This window comes from Pollicipes pollicipes, unplaced genomic scaffold (genome assembly GCF_011947565.3).
Source record: "Pollicipes pollicipes isolate AB1234 unplaced genomic scaffold, Ppol_2.1 Scaffold_4881;HRSCAF=5763_pilon_pilon_pilon, whole genome shotgun sequence".
NCBI classification, from domain to species: Eukaryota; Metazoa; Arthropoda; class Thecostraca; order Pollicipedomorpha; family Pollicipedidae; genus Pollicipes; species Pollicipes pollicipes.
The window spans coordinates 43,047,173-43,062,939 of NW_023596576.1; positions in this window are offsets into that span (position 1 = coordinate 43,047,173).

Here is a 15,767-nt window from a genome sequence, read left to right on the forward strand (position 1 = left end):
GCAGTTGTGCGGAGCGCAGACGCTAGGGACTGGCTCGGCAGTTGTGCGGGGCGCAGACGCTAGGGACTGCCTCGGCAGTTGTGCGGGGCGCAGACGCTAGAGACTGGTTCGGCAGCTGTGCGGGGCGCAGACGCTAGGGACTGGCTCGGCAGTTGTGCGGGGCGCAGACGCTAGGGGCTGGCTCGGCAGTTGTGCAGAGCGCAGGCATTAGGGACTGACTCAGCAGTTGTGCGGAGCGGAGACGTTAGGGACTGACTCAGCAGTTGTGCGGAGCGGAGACGTAAGGGACTGACTCAGCAGCTGTGCGGAGCGGAGGCGTTAGCGACTGACTCGACAGTTGTGCGGAGCGCAGACACTAGGGACTGACTCACCAGTTGTGTGGTCAGAAAATGGACGGCTGACTTCTGAGATCTAACAACGCTGGGCTTTCGGCCTGCGGGTCAAGTAATGTATTTTTGTGGGTTATCATGGGTTTTAAAAGCGTTTGTTGATGGAGAATCTATAGATGTTATGGTTAAGGTCCCAAAGAGCTACTGGTAACCTTTTCGGGCTCTTGACCGGCGCCCGTGAATAGCGCCGTCAAAGCGACGGCTGCGATCAAGCCCTCCTCTGGCAGCCCTGCCCACCCCCGCGGAGGCAGAAGGCGGAGGACGGACCACGGATGTCCCAGCAACAGTCACCTGTTCCGAGCGATGACGTCACTGACCTGGAGCAAGTCGGCTGTTTCGGCGGCCTTTATCACAAACTGCGCTGGCTGTTTGTTTTCTCTGTCAAACGCTGACTGACAGGTATACAAATTGTCGCCACGGGGTGTCTTACCTCTGCATCCCTATATCTTCGTTCTTAGTGCTTACTTTGTCATCTACACAAAACTTAGGGAAAAGCTCAGCCACTTACAGTTCCCTGTATATCAATAAACTATGGGCTAGTCCAAGGGCCACCACTGATCCAAAGCATCTTAAATGTCAAAAAAACAAACCTGCTGTAGAGTTTAACGTGTGTTATTATGCTCCGCCTGCCGGTGGGTGCATTTATATAACCCAGCGCGGACATGGGACCCTTGAGACAGTGCCTATAACGCTTGATGAGAACGTTAGCTACAGTCTTTCATCATAGGCTCAGGCTGTAATTTTCTCCTGACGGAGCAAGTGACGGAATAAAGCGGCCGCCCCTGTTGGTCGGAGATCGAAAGGCTGAAATTGCATACTGACAACTGCCTTCAGGATGTGATATCAGTGGTTCAGCGATTGCCTTCAGCCGCTCAAATTGCTCGCCGCACAGCATCACAGCCGTCCTTTCCTCATGTTCATCGCATTTTCGCTGTGTTTCCAAAATCTCCGTAGCGGCTATACTGACCAATATAGACGCCCTAGAACATTCCTCATTGCCACTGGGCGGTATGTAATTTGGGTTAGGATTGTTATTCGACAACGTTTTGACACAACACAGCGTTACAACATTACGTTGTAAAGTTACGTTGCAATCCTACGTTACAGCCTCCCGTTATGATGTTACGTTATAACGGTACTTTTCAAAGTTCCACTGCAACGCTGTGTTGCAATGCTACATTACAATGTTATGTTACAACGTTATGCTGCAACGCTATTCGACGCCTTGTCACGTCGGTGTGGTGCTGCGGGTAAGTGCAAGAAAAAGTGCAAGAATCGAGGTGCAGCGCTTTCGTTGGGACGTATTGTGTGCAGAAGGATTTAGTTTGCACGCCTAGAAATGATCGAAGTTTTCGTTACAGTAAAAAAGCTCCTATTCGTGGCGGGTTCCGCCCTAATTCAGTTAGGGGCGAGTTTAAATATTCCACTTGTTATCCCCTCTCTCTGAAATATCAGAGACGGTTGGGGTATGTATGGCAGACAGCACGTCGTTTGATTTGTCTCTACATCATTTCATCACGGAACGATTTCAAAATTTCCAATAATGGAACCAGGGAGCGCCAATTTGTGACGCATACTTTATCCAACATTGTTGTCGCGTTTATCGACCGATTTTGGCGCAACCATGGCAGATCTATAAAGAATGAGATCAAGATTGCTGTATTGTAGTGAATTTTTCATCGGCGATTTCACCAGAGTTCCCTCGCAATACCAGGCCCTGGAACCATACCTACACATTGCGTGCATGCCCAAAATTTTGACTCATTGCGTAAGAAAGTTTTTAAAACACATCAGAAAATTGCAGCAATCCGCTCCGAACCGTTTCGGAGAAACTTGATAAATGTTCACGGGCATGGGTGCAGCCCGGGCCTTCGGGCAGAAATAAGACATACAATGAACGAAGCAAATTTGGTTTCCAACGAGCAACACGTATGCTTAATGAGATTGAGCCTGGCGTAATTGTTTTCTTCTTTGACGGCTTCTGACTGGAATGGGGTGAAAGCTCTATTCTGAGAATTTCGCTACCCCCTGAGACCAACGCAGGAAATTTGTGAGACCATCAGCTGTGCATTGCATGCCTTGTCTTACGGTCCTGTGTTACATCAGATGTCCCAAGTGTCGAAGTGCAAGGCGGCAGGTTATTCAGGTATTCTGGAAGCCCACTATGCTTAAGACAAACTTTGCAGCAATAGTGCGTCGTTATGATCAAACGCTTGGTTAAAAGAAGGGAATCACAAAAATCACCAGAATATGCAATGTCTTCGTAGGTCTACATAGGTAGGCAGGTATGCAACTAAGAAAATGGTTGATGCACCGAATCACTGTAACACAACTGGCAAACCTAAAATCCCCTGCTAATGTCAACCGAGAGGAGACACAGCGACTTAATTCCTGAACCAGAACTTCGCAAAACATGCGTCTCCCCCAAGCCCCGCATCTGGTGTCGAACAAGGCCGCTTAATGCCCCATTCACGAAAGAGTGCGTTTCTCACGGGACGGAGCGTCGCCGGGCGAGACGAGGGACCGAGTGGGGCCCGTCCGCCGTCGGCTGACCGTTGACCGTGACGCGGCTGGCTGGCGGTGCTCCAGCGGCAACCGGCCGCCGCCGCCCGCCGCCGCCGCCGCCGCTAGTAAGCAGCGTCTGGCACAGGCCGCGCCGCCGCCAGCATGTCGGCCGGCGCCGCGCGCCCGCCGCCGCGCCCGACCGCGCCGCCAGTGACTCGGGGCGGCGCGAGCGCGAGCGGCGCCCAGTGCCGAGCGGGCCGCGCGCCGGCCGCCGCCCAGTGACCGATGCTCGAGACGGCCAGACGCCCGGCGGACGGCGACGTGATGACGCGTAACATGGGCGCCGAGCCCGAGCCCGAGCCCAAGGCGGGCCGCGAGCCGCAGCGGCCGCGCAAGAAGCTCTCGTTCCGCGACCCGGAGATTGTCGGCCGCGACAAGTACCGGCAGGCGCGCGAGCGGCCGGTGCGCGCCGACGGCCGCGCCGACCGGCCCATCATCAAGCCCGGCCGGCCCGAGGGCGAGGCGCGCCGCGACGCGGCCGACGCCGCCGGCCACGAGTCGCCGCCGCCGGTCGACGCCGCCGTGTCGCTGGACGTGATCGCTAACGGTGCCGTCGTGGGCGCCGGCAGCCTGGACGACGTCTCGCTGGAGGTGAGCAGGGTGGGCGCGGAGAGGAGCGCCGGCCCGCGGCGGGCCGCGCGACGGCTTTGGGAGCGGCAGAGACGCCGTCCGTCTCCGGTTGTCAGAGGCTCGCAGGAGGACGTTGTCGAATGTTTGGGTGGGTGATGATAGTCGCCAGTCCGCAGGTATTTTATTTGGAATGCAAACGTCATTGTGTGTGTCTTCGACGTAAGCTTTTGGCGAAATGGCCTTGCGCCCCTATTACTTCCTTAATCGCAAGTAGGTTGTGGCTCCGATTTATTTGCGGCTCTGATTTAAGACTTACTCTGAACTATCCCGTCAACGGTCAATGGTTGCTGTAACGGCGCTTTCTATGGCACATACTTAAGACGAGCTTAGACATTGAAACAGTACAATGATGCTCATAATGAATGGTATCAGTGTATGAAGGTTAGATGTACGCCTCCCTTCCGCGCCATGACACCTGCTGTTCTCTGGAGGGTCGAATTCAGCTTAGTGCGCGCTAACAGCGGGCGCGCATGTGACATATTGATAAATTACAGTTAGTTATATGCGTTACTTATTGAGCGTCACACTTATGACTTCGAACCTTACTTAGACAACCACGCTTTTCTTCTGACAAAGAGCTTGTTGTCACAGTGGGCTAACGAACCGCGGTCCGGAAAGACGGTGGGCTTTGGAACGACGGCGCACTGCAGCCTTTGGCTTAGAATCTGAAAAGAAAGAAGATATTACTACCAGACATATTTGCGTTTGTGTGAGCAGGATCGCCCGTTCTGTGAGGTGGAGCAGCTTCCGACATGTTCCGAAATATTGATCATTCGTCCAACCGCGTGATCCATTCCCGCAGCGGGAGACTTTTCCCCTCCCGGGTGATTCAGGAGACGGCCGAGCTCTCTGCCCCACCGAATAGTAGCAAACCGGCCGAAGAGTGTAACTACCCACGCGCTGAAAACAAACTGTTCGAAGTGGGCTTTTTTCACGCCGAAAGCTCAACAAACACTTTCTCCCACATTCACTCCAGATAGCATACCGCTTTGACAAGCACCCAGGAAGTATATGATCGTGGAGAGGTCCGAGGGTTGGCAGGGCAGTACGCTTCGTCATTGGCAGACGATAACAACGACAGAAAAAGCAGCGATGCCAACGCTACACGACGGTTGACGACTGGAGGACTCCCACATGGTTCAGCATCAATGGCGCGCTAGCCTCGACGGCATGGGGACTTCGCCAGGGCGACGTTTGTTTCGCAATAAATGCTCTATAATAAATGCCCTTTTTTAGATTGTGCGTAGGAGCTGTTGCACGATAAAAACAAACGCGTAGAAGACCCAAAACCAGACGCCTAGGTAGAAATCTGCTTATCACAAGCGTTCTCACGAGTCACACCAGTGCCGATTGCACAGAGGCGTAGTTTCGCAGAATGAGTTTGGACGCGGGACTAGTCAGTGAAAAATGGCCCACCCTACGCCAAAATATGCCAACAAACAGGTTTCTTCCCGGATTTTGCAACTTTCTCCCAAAGTTGGGGGACCTGAGGCCCAAGTTGGTGGGTGAGGGGCCCTCCCCCCTCCCAACTATAGGAATAAACACCCCTGCGACTGCATGATAAAAGCGCAACGTGCAATTGACATTGTCCTCCAATAGTCATACGCGTGAAGCGAGCATGACACCGCCTTTACGACAGCAAGGCACAGAGCGAAAATTATGTGCCGGCAGTTATACGCCTGATGGAACTGCCAAAGAAAATATGGTACACCCTTAGTTGCTTTTATTTCATTATGTCTGACAAGTAAACGCCGTAAGATCTCCTTGGTATCTTCCCTGAGTCTAAAGGTACCCAAACGGGCAACACGGGAGGGGGGGGGGGGGGTGTTGTCCACCGCTGGATGTACGCGGAGTTAGGCGAATGGAAAAGGAGCGGAAATCCTGGCTTTGGAGGCGGACCAGCTGTACAGACCTGCGTCTATCGACCAACCAGTCTCACAGTACAGCGGAGAGCTTTAGCCATTGGCAGGTGGAACTCTGGCGACGCCTATGAACTACCCTCAGGAACGCCAGTATACGAAGGCTTGGAGACACCTGCAGCCCTTCTCAGGTGCGTTGGCAGACGGAACCCTGGCGGCGCCCGTGGAGCCCCCTCTGGCCCTCTGGCAGACGGAACCCTGGCGGCGCCCGTGGAGCCCCCTCCGGTCCTCTGGCAGGCGGGACCCTGGCGGCGCCCGTGGAGCCCCCTCTGGTCCTCTGGCAGACGGAACCCTGGCGGCGCCCGTGGAGCCCCCTCCGGTCCTCTGGCAGACGGGACCCTGGCGGCACGCGTGGAGCCCCTCAGATTCGCTGGCAGGTCAAATCCTGGCGACGTGGTGCGAGGCCTCCTGCCGTCGCCTGGCAGACGCCTCGTCCGCGTTTGTCCGGGCGTTGTGCGACGCCACGGCTCGCCAAGTGGCGCGTGCCGACCGCGCCAAATTCGCCGTTTGGCCCAGAACGCGGCCCGGCCGGCCGCCGACGTGTCACCGAGATCGTCACAGCACAACACGGCTCACAGTGGCAGCCAACAAAGCCACGCGCCACGCCGCGGGCCAGGCGGCCGCCGCCGCCTCCCTGCCAGCGCTCTGCCCAAAGCGGGCCTCAGCAGGCTGTCGGCGCGCCGCCGACCGGCCCCGGGGCCTCGCGGCTGCTTTGACGCTGTGGATACGACCTCGGGGCCGCACCTGCTGTGATGGTGTGGACAGGTCCGCGCGGAGATCTAGAATAATGGTTTGGTGGTTATAAATGAATGTTGGAACCGACCCGACATGCCTCCTCTTTCCTGTCTCATCAAAATCAAGGGTAAACAAAACACGTCTTGATCTGATTGTTGAGAATCACGCTGGTTAAAAGAAAGCCCTCACATCCAGCATGTAAATACATTAATTGGTGCTGCTGTTCTGTAGAAGGGTTGGGTGAAGACATACATGATAACGTGAAACAGCCTGGTCTTATCTTCACTGCATACCAGACGTCTGCTGCGGAAGGTCGCATTGTCCCATTCGTTCTCGCGTTCCCGCGTTCTCGCATTTCGTTCTCGCAGCATGTCGGTTCACTGTCAGCAAAGTTGCTGATCCTCGCCGTCCGTTTTCATTTTTGCTGTTGACCCGTATCCATTTATCCCCGTACTGATCACCTCCTGGCACGTGTCCATCTGTCCGTACCGGTCCGCTGCTGACTTGTGTCCATATGTTTCAGCAGGTTCGCAGGTGATGCGTGTCCATTTCCTCCCTTCAGGTCCTCTACTGACTCTCGTCCATCAGTTCCTTGCATGCCCGCAGCTAACCCACGTCCATTGCGCCGCCAGAGTCAGGCGCTGGAGGTGGTCCGGACCGTGGGCCAGGCGTTCGAAGTGTGCCACAGCCTCGAGACCGGCCTGACGGACCAGACGACTCCGCCCCCGCCGGCGGCGCCGACGCCGCCCGGCCCAGCGCCGGCGCCGGCGCCGGCCGCCGCGCCGCCGCCGGCCGGCCTCGGCCACCCGTCCGACTCGGACAGCGAGCCGAGCAGCACGGACGCCGCCAAGACGCCGGCAGGTACTGTGGCCCGCCGCGGCGAGCGAACAACTCCCATCTCCCGCCGCGGCGAGCGAACAACTCCCATCTCCTGCCGCGGCGAGCGAACAACTCCCATCTCCCGCCGCGGCGAGCGAACAACTCCCATCTCCCGCCGCGGCGAGCGAACGACTCCCATCTCCCGCCGCCGGCAACAGTGGGCTCCCTTCGGAATGGATGCCGGGGCTGAAGTTAAGCCACGCGATCACGCTAGTGGTCTGCGTGGAATACGGGAGGCCTTTACAGATGTCCTTTGCCGATCCGGGACGTCAGGCTCCATGTGTAATGGTGCTCCAGGCTCCAACTCTGGCAACGGAAATTTTACATTAAGCACTGGCAGTTGCCGGCAAATCTTGGTACTCTGTGAACCTGCACGCAGACATAGACCACGCAATTATGGCATTTTGGTTACAGGGTATCTTTTTTGTCATAATGATGTCTTTCTTTCTATTCAGTAACATTGTAGACGTATGTGTGCACACAACGTGCGGATCATCCTGCAGAATGTACGTCGTGTACGCACACATGATCAAAACAGTCATGGTATGTCGAACCCAGTTGGTGTTCGCGCGCATAGCCTCAAAGAAATCGTGCGAATTGTAATTGTTATAGTGACGCCTGCTGAGCATACTGTAATCACTGCGATAAATAATTTAAAAGAAACGATTACCCTTGAATGGTTATAACGGTAATTTTAAGATGCATGATAATCGTGAATCACATGAAATTATCGTACCTATCATGTAGGAAATAAGACCTACAAGCAGTTTTGCCGTCGTGCACATGATCATTACCGCATGTAACCAAAAACGCGAGTATAGCTGTGGTCCTACCTTTTGATGGCAATCGTATGAGCAGTCATGATAGGATATGGACACACACACACACACACACACACACACACACACACACACACACACACACACACACACACACACACACACACACACACACACACATACACACACACACACACACACACACACACACACACACACACACACACACACACACACACACACACACACACACACACACACACACACACACACACACACACGCACACACACACACACACATATATATATATATATATATATATATATATATATATATATATTCGGACGACCACGGTCATGCGTGCAGCTTTGACCGATGGCTGTAATTACGTGCAATCGTAGTCGAACAAGTTATAATACCATACAGCCTTTTCACGCAAAGCAGCGAAATAAGGCAAGTTTGTTCAAAGTAGCGGCTTAAAAGCATGCTGCCGTGAAACTTAACACTATTTTGCCACAGCTCTGTCCCGAGCTTGTTTTAAAGGCAAATCAAGCTGGGGGATTCAGACCAGGCGAACTCTGGTTTTCATGAAAGGGATATCTGCACATTTCGCCAATCCTGCAGGGATGCTGATAGTTGCACAGAGCTTTCATTTTCGGCCTGTTTTTAATTAGAAACGAACAATCTTTGTAAGAACCAGGGCTAGATCCCGTAGATTGCAGAATGAGGCTGGCTACAATATGGACGTCCACAGCTTTATTTATCTATATAGCTCCTTTTTCAGTCGAGGCTTCCATACCATAAACCATCCCGAAAATTTGCGGTTGTTTCGTGTTGTCTTTTCTTTATTGTCATGTGTCTATGTCAAAAAGAGCGCAGCAAGAGCCTGAAATTGTCAAATTACGCTTGTACGAGCGTGAGGAGAACAAATGCGTGCCGGATGCAAGGATGGCTGAGAGCTTGGCACTGGTGGGAAAGTCTATTTTCAATCTCACATGATAACCATTACCCGTGTACGCGGTGAAGCAAGTTGAGCGTTAGTCAAGCCGTCGGAAAAATGTCCATTTTCTTGCGAGAACTACGGCGGATATTGGCACCCCCATATATGTATATATATATATATATATATATATATATATATATATATATAGTGGAGATCAGATGTGTAGATCGCTTCTTGAGTGATACCTGACGCTATCGGAGATGTAGCAGCAGTGAGTAATAAACAAGCAATGAATGGTGGGTCAGACTGGAACTGCGCGCTTTGAAACATTGTGACAGTAAGGCAGTCAGGAATACAACGACGGAAGTGGAGACAACATGGCTGACTTGACATCTCCGGTTTGCAAAAGAAACTGCGATGCGGTGATAGCCGACCGAGAACAGAGGACATACCGCCCTTTGAATTATACAGGGGCTCATTTACACACGTTATTATAAAAGGTCGGGCTGGTTTTGTTGGCCATGAGCATTCTGCTGTTATCAGTCCGCACTGCATGACTATGGAAGTATTTCAAATATGTTTTGTGCCCATTCAGGAATCACTTGAGTGAATTTAGAAGCGCCCTCAGCAGGTGGTGAGCTATCGCATTTGTTTTTGCCGCTTTGGACTCTACGGTAGAGGCGTAAGTTTAGCCTCATGAACTGGTACAGGCGTCAAACACTGCACAGAGAAAGTGGCGCACGCGCACAAAAGTGCAGGCACGTGTCCCCGGACCGAAGTCATAGGATGTATAATCTGCACGTGACTAACTGTTGACAGTTGAACACTTCTGATTGTCACGTAAAGATAAGATCGGGAGCATCCGGTGCTCTTTTACGGCACCAATAAGTTTTACGCGCCTGCAACGCGCTGAAATCGGTTCTCAGCGGTAATTTTTTAGTTGTGCCCCCTTCCCCCATCGTATCCACGGAACGAAGGGAGAGGCTGGTGCGGTTTTAGACGCCCTTTCGTCATGTCCGAGCTCAGTTTTTCATCACGAGACCGATAAATATTATTCTGGGATCTGGTGGGCAGGAAGACTATTTTGGCTTCAAATACCGAAGACTTTATCATTGGCAGCGATATGTAGAGCCAAACAGCTGTAAGTAACAAGACTAGTGGATAGCCGCGTGAATTTGTTCGATGTGCAGCTGCAACAATTGTTTCGGACACCAGGGCAAGCCGCCGCGGATATCTCACTGATACGCCACGTACTGTACCCATCAGCGTTTGTAAAGTTTGTGTGTCTGTTCACAGGGCGTAGGTACCGCTCATGGAACTCATAAAAACTGGGACTCGCTAGTAAAAAACACCCCCCATCCCTTGTATTTCATGGCAGCCACTCCTGTCTTAAATTTTGACTGCACCCTTCTCTCCTCCCCCTTTCCTGCCCCTATGTTGAAGCCCCGTGTACGCCCCTGTATGGAGAAGGTCTTCAAGACTTGACACGAGTGATTTGACCGCTCTCACCGAAAATGAAGTAGGAGTGCACGATGATTGAGCTAAAACTACAGGTGTGTGTAAAGAGCGTCCACTGCTTGGGACGCGTAGAAACTGTGAATAAGAACCGTCGCAAAAGTCGGGATGACGCGACTACGTCGGTCTAGGCCTCCGACACGCAGGCGTGCAAGGGAGGCTTACGGTAATTGTTCACGACTTTTATAGGGTGTTCGTGTCCAAAAAGATCCAGTGTCCAGCAAATTGTGCGTGTTTGGTAATAATAGACAGGTATATATATATATATATATATATATATATATATATATATATATAATAGAGACTGGCACCAGTGATGCTTTGAACAGACCGTGATACGCTGCGCTGTGAAGCGGACTGTTCGACAGCGCGTCACGAGCTAGTCACAGGGAACAAGCACGGGCGGTGGAAGCGAGGCAGGGGAACACGTGCGAAGCTGCCCCATCGTCTGCCCCGCCATGTGAGAAAGAAAAATGTTAGAGAGGGCCGTTGGAGTGGTTAGCTAAACTCCTTACCCATAAAATCTAGCATTCACATTATGACGCTGCATAGAAAAAGAATCGCGGGACAGATCCTTTTGCCTAGACCTCCTCCGAGAGGATTCGTCGTCACCGGAGGCAGTGTGAAACGAGACCAATAGACCACAGGCTTATAGGAATTATCCCACTTCTAGATGCATGTCCCTTGCGCGATGCCATGCTCATTATATGCACAACTATGCAATCTGAGCTGAATCGTCACTTGCATTCACCGCATTTTGTGATAACGCATATTACTCATATTACGCAGATAACCTGGCCTGTCTTGCTTGTAGTCGGAGCTGATCATGAACAGCAACCAATCAGAACGAAATACGACAGAACTGTAACAAGCACGAAAAGCACATGTTGGTCAAATCCCCGCTCAAATTTGGGAACACGTCTACGCCAATCAAAGCCCAGCTGATAGAAGCCGAAACCTATCCAACATTTTAAAGACGGTTCCGCGCTCATTTTCGCTCTCTTTTCTGTAGTTAAAAACGGCTGTCTTATCTCAAAATGCTTAGCTCCATTCAGAACGCATGCATTTTTCAGTAACCTGGTCGGGTGTGAGCTGTCGCCAAAAGGTTAATGCCGCCCAGTTCACGTATAAAAATACGGGCCCTGGCTGTGCCGTTCAAAGCATGCGGCGGCGCACTACAGCCATAACGCACTGCATGCGCGTGCGTTGGTATGCTATGCATTCTGCGAGAGGAAAGGGGTTTAGTTCATTGGGATGCCAGCAGATGAACTCCTCCAATCCCACAGTCGCTGCTTTCACTATGCAAGCCAATGGGGTATTGCGACGGCATACAACAAACGAAAAAAATGTACGTGATAAGCCATATCCCGGGAAAAGCCGAATTTACTTTTATTTTCCCCGTTATTTATATCATTCTCCAAATATTTCAGGAAAAGCCGAATACGGTTATACGCGGCTTGGGGTGTACGTTTAGGATGTTTGACAGTGACATCAGCAGCCCATAATCATCTGGAATAATTTACGGCGTGCCTGAAGTCTGGCAACAAAACCCAGCAGCCACACGGAATATCGACCCACAAAGCATCACGCCAAACAGCAGGAATCTGGAGCGCATACTCCAAGGGCAACGTGTCTTTCCTCACAAAATCACCAACGTTGGCAAGAATGACGCCCGTAATGTGGGACGGCTGTACATCCCCGCAGCCCCGCACCCTGACCTCACGCACTGTCTGCGAGGGCGCCACCTCCGACCCGTTAGGCGACCACGCTCCCGGCCAGGGATGCGACCCCGCCTCCGGGTCCGCCGGGTCCGCCGGCCGCACACGGCACACCGGGCCTAACGGCGCCGCGGTCCGTCTGGTCGGCTGCTGTCCCTGGCAGGCCGCTGGCCCGGCCGGCGCGGTCGGAATGCTCCGCCGCCCACGTGGCTGCCGTGGCGGCGTCGGCCCTGCCGGCAGCGGCGGCGGCCCCGGCGGCCCCAGCCCGCCAGACAGCCGCAGGCGCGGCCAGAGGCGGCGAGCCGGGCGCGCCGCCGCTGCTGAGCAGCTCCGATGAGTCGGACACAGCTGGCGGCCGTCCACACCCCGGCCGGCGTGGCAGGCTACCGGAGCCTCCGCCGCACCGCTTGAGAGCGGCGGGGTAACAAACACAGCGTTCTAGACCGTTCTCCGGTGTCACTGACGCATCGCCGAGACGTCTACCCACTCGCCCCCACATCTGCAGCTCCAGCCGTGGGGCGCGTACACCTGCCACTCGGTCTGCCGCTACAGCTCATCCTGCTGGCGCGCCCGAGCCTCAGTGGTTGGCTGCTGCCACTTGCCTGGCCGCTGGACGCGGCCCGCCCCGGAACGCGATGGCAGGCTCGAGCGTGTGCGGTCTGCGCCGGGGGACGGCGCGAGCCACCGCTGCCGGTAGGCCTGGGCAGCCGCCGCTGCCGGCGGTGACGCAGCGCCAGCCCGCGCCGGCGGCGGTCGTTTCGGCCGGCGAGGTTCGATGCCGGTGAGGCCATCCTATACGGCCGGCGTTGATGTTGGCACTGCGACGCCGGCTGCGGCGCGGCACAGACGCTGGCAGCCCGATCGCGTCGATCGTCCGCAGACGCGACGGCGCCACGCCGGCTCCGGCGCCGAGAGACGAACTCGCCGCAGGACCCGGCGCCGGGAGACGAACTCGCCGCAGGCTCGGGAGACGAACTCGCCGCAGGCCCCGGCGGCGAGAGACGAACTCGCCGGAGGCCCGGGGAGACGGGCCCGCCGCAGGCCCCGGTCACCAAGCCCATCCCGACACCGATCCTCAGCGTCGAGGAGAACCGGGAGTGCAGGTACTCGGCGTTGGGCCACGTTTGCGAGTTCTTAGGCAGCGTCGGACTGGACGAAGCATAAGTGCTCGCTAAATTCTGGACGGTCTTACCCTAAAACCTACTCGTAACAGTCACCACGAAAGTCTACAATCTTTTGGTCGCCTACAATGGAATTGCAATTATTTCTAGCCACCATGTTTATGCAAATACAATGCCATTGAAAGAGATTCATGGCGAAGTGAAGGTTACCATGTGCTATTTTGCATGGGTCAGTGAGCCTTTTTGGGCCCTCAGTGAAAGCCTTAAGCCACCTGCGTCTTACCAGTGCAGGATCCATGATTTCGTCAGGATGGCCGGAGGAGGGAGGGGGAGGGGGGGGGGGGTGCGGGGCACAACAGCATGACCCCTGCGGAATTTGGATCCCAGCCCAATCTTTCTTAAGATTGATGATATGTTAGATTGTTATGTACACTTTTCGTTAGACGGAAACATTGTGCGCAGTCGGGAAACCAGGCATGGTACGTTTGTGCCTAACCTGGAGCGTGCATAACATTGCACCTACGTGGAGCGCGCTAATTTTCTTCACAGCATGCAGCAGAGCAGAGCAATTTTGTTGTTTTGAGTACGATTATTTCGGAGAATATATGACAAAATGAGCTGAAGTTGGCTGGTAAATACCATCAAAAGCAAGCACGACTCTTGATTCCAGGCTAGCTATGGCTAGCCGTTTCTGTTTTGTTTTGTTTTTTTGTGTTTAGCCCGCTAGCTGATGTGATCAGCTGACGGCTGGTGACTCATGCAAATGTTTGCTTCCACTGAAACGAAGAAATACAAAATACCTTTGTTTTCAAAATGTGTTTAAGGACGTGATATGCAAGTATAATCAGTGTCAGAAGTAAACGGCGTCAGTGGCGCGTGAAATTGCCTTATGCGATCGGGCACAAAATTCATCGGCGAATGTCCGACTGCCGCTCTAAAGTCAAGGCTCCAGGGAGAAAAACCGTCATCGTGCAGGTCTCTGACCTGTGTACATGAAGCAATCTAGCCAGGCCTGTACACTCGAGCGGGCAAAACGCCCTGGCGCTCGCAAACATATGTGGGGCTTTCGGCGACGGAGTAAGACCCGTCGACTTCTTCGGAGGGTCTGCGACTTCATGAGGAGGGGTCCGGAGCGATCGAGAGTATCTCAGCGTACGCCAACAGCGTACGCCGTTTCCCGCCAACAGCGTACGCCGTCCGGTGAAGTGGGCAAAACCCAAAACCAATAGACGGTACCTGAGCGATCGGGCAGTCGAGAAAGCCGCGGCAGGTCAACAAAGAGGCTCTCATCAACGGTGCAGGGCCATTCAACCAGACGAAAAACCTAAGACCAATGTGATGGGCCCCGAGATGGCTGGAAGTGCCCGGGCTGGTTAACATCTAGGGCCCCGGCTGGGGCGCAGGGCTCTCCGAGCAAACGGAAACAACCCAAGATCAATGTACATGAATTAATGCCCTTGGGCGGCCGAGACTGCCTTAACAGATGACTGTAGAGTTCCCGACAACATCACTGGGCCCTCCGAGTGAATAGGAAGTGCCTGAGACTAAAGTGATGACCCCTAGGCGATGAAGAGAATCCGAGCAAGTCAACAGTAAGAGCCCCAACAAGACTGTAAGATTGTTCACAAATTATTTGAAATGGAAAGAGCGCTAGGTTATTGAAGAGGACCCCTGAGCATAAAGTGCTTCAATATCTTAATTTCTGTGGGTCCCAGCAACACCATAGAGCCCTCCGAGACAATGGGAAGAGCCTGGGAGCAATGTGAAGGGCCCCTGAGCAACCGAGAGTACCCCGAAAGGCTTACAAATGTGACCCCCGGTAATAGCGTGCAAAGCCCTTCGGATGAATGAGGAGAATTCGGGGAATAATTTAGGGCCCTTGATCGATCGAGGGCGCCTCGGCAGGCTCACATAAGAGGCCCCAACAGCGGTGTAGGGCCCTCCGAGCAAATGCGAACGAATTGAAGGTAACGTGGCTCTTCTGTGGCGGGATTGATCCGGCGAGTGGCGATATAGGAACCCAACAACAGCGCAGGGTCTCTGGATAGCGTAATGGGCCTTGAAACCTTCCCAATCACCACCCTCTAAATCAGCGAATAATTACTTTCGTATGATCATGGGGCCTTTACTTTTGCCTGCGACTGTTCATGGGTGAATGGAAGCCCAAAGGTGTCGAATTTTGATGCATTTTATGTTAAAAAGTTGTGTCTGTTCGGCCGGTATGATCTCTCCGGAGCCCAAAGGGCCCATGGTCCCGTGCCCCACCCCTTCTCCCGCCACCTATGGATCCGACGCTGCGTCTCACTGGTCATCACCGGTAACGCAACCGGCCGCCTTCGGCTTTTCTTGGGGACCAACCACAGTAATTTCTCGGAAGAGTGAACACTCTCTGTCTCTCCCGGGAATATCTTGTTTTAGCCGCTTCTGCTAGCCTCGTTCTTCCGAAGTTGCCAATCGCTGAGCCCTGGCATACAGTTCAACTCCACACCCGCCCGTCCCCGGAGAAGACACGGACAGACTCTTGGCAGGGCGGCCGGCTCGAGCCGTATTTCTGCCTGCCGGTGACGTCAAAC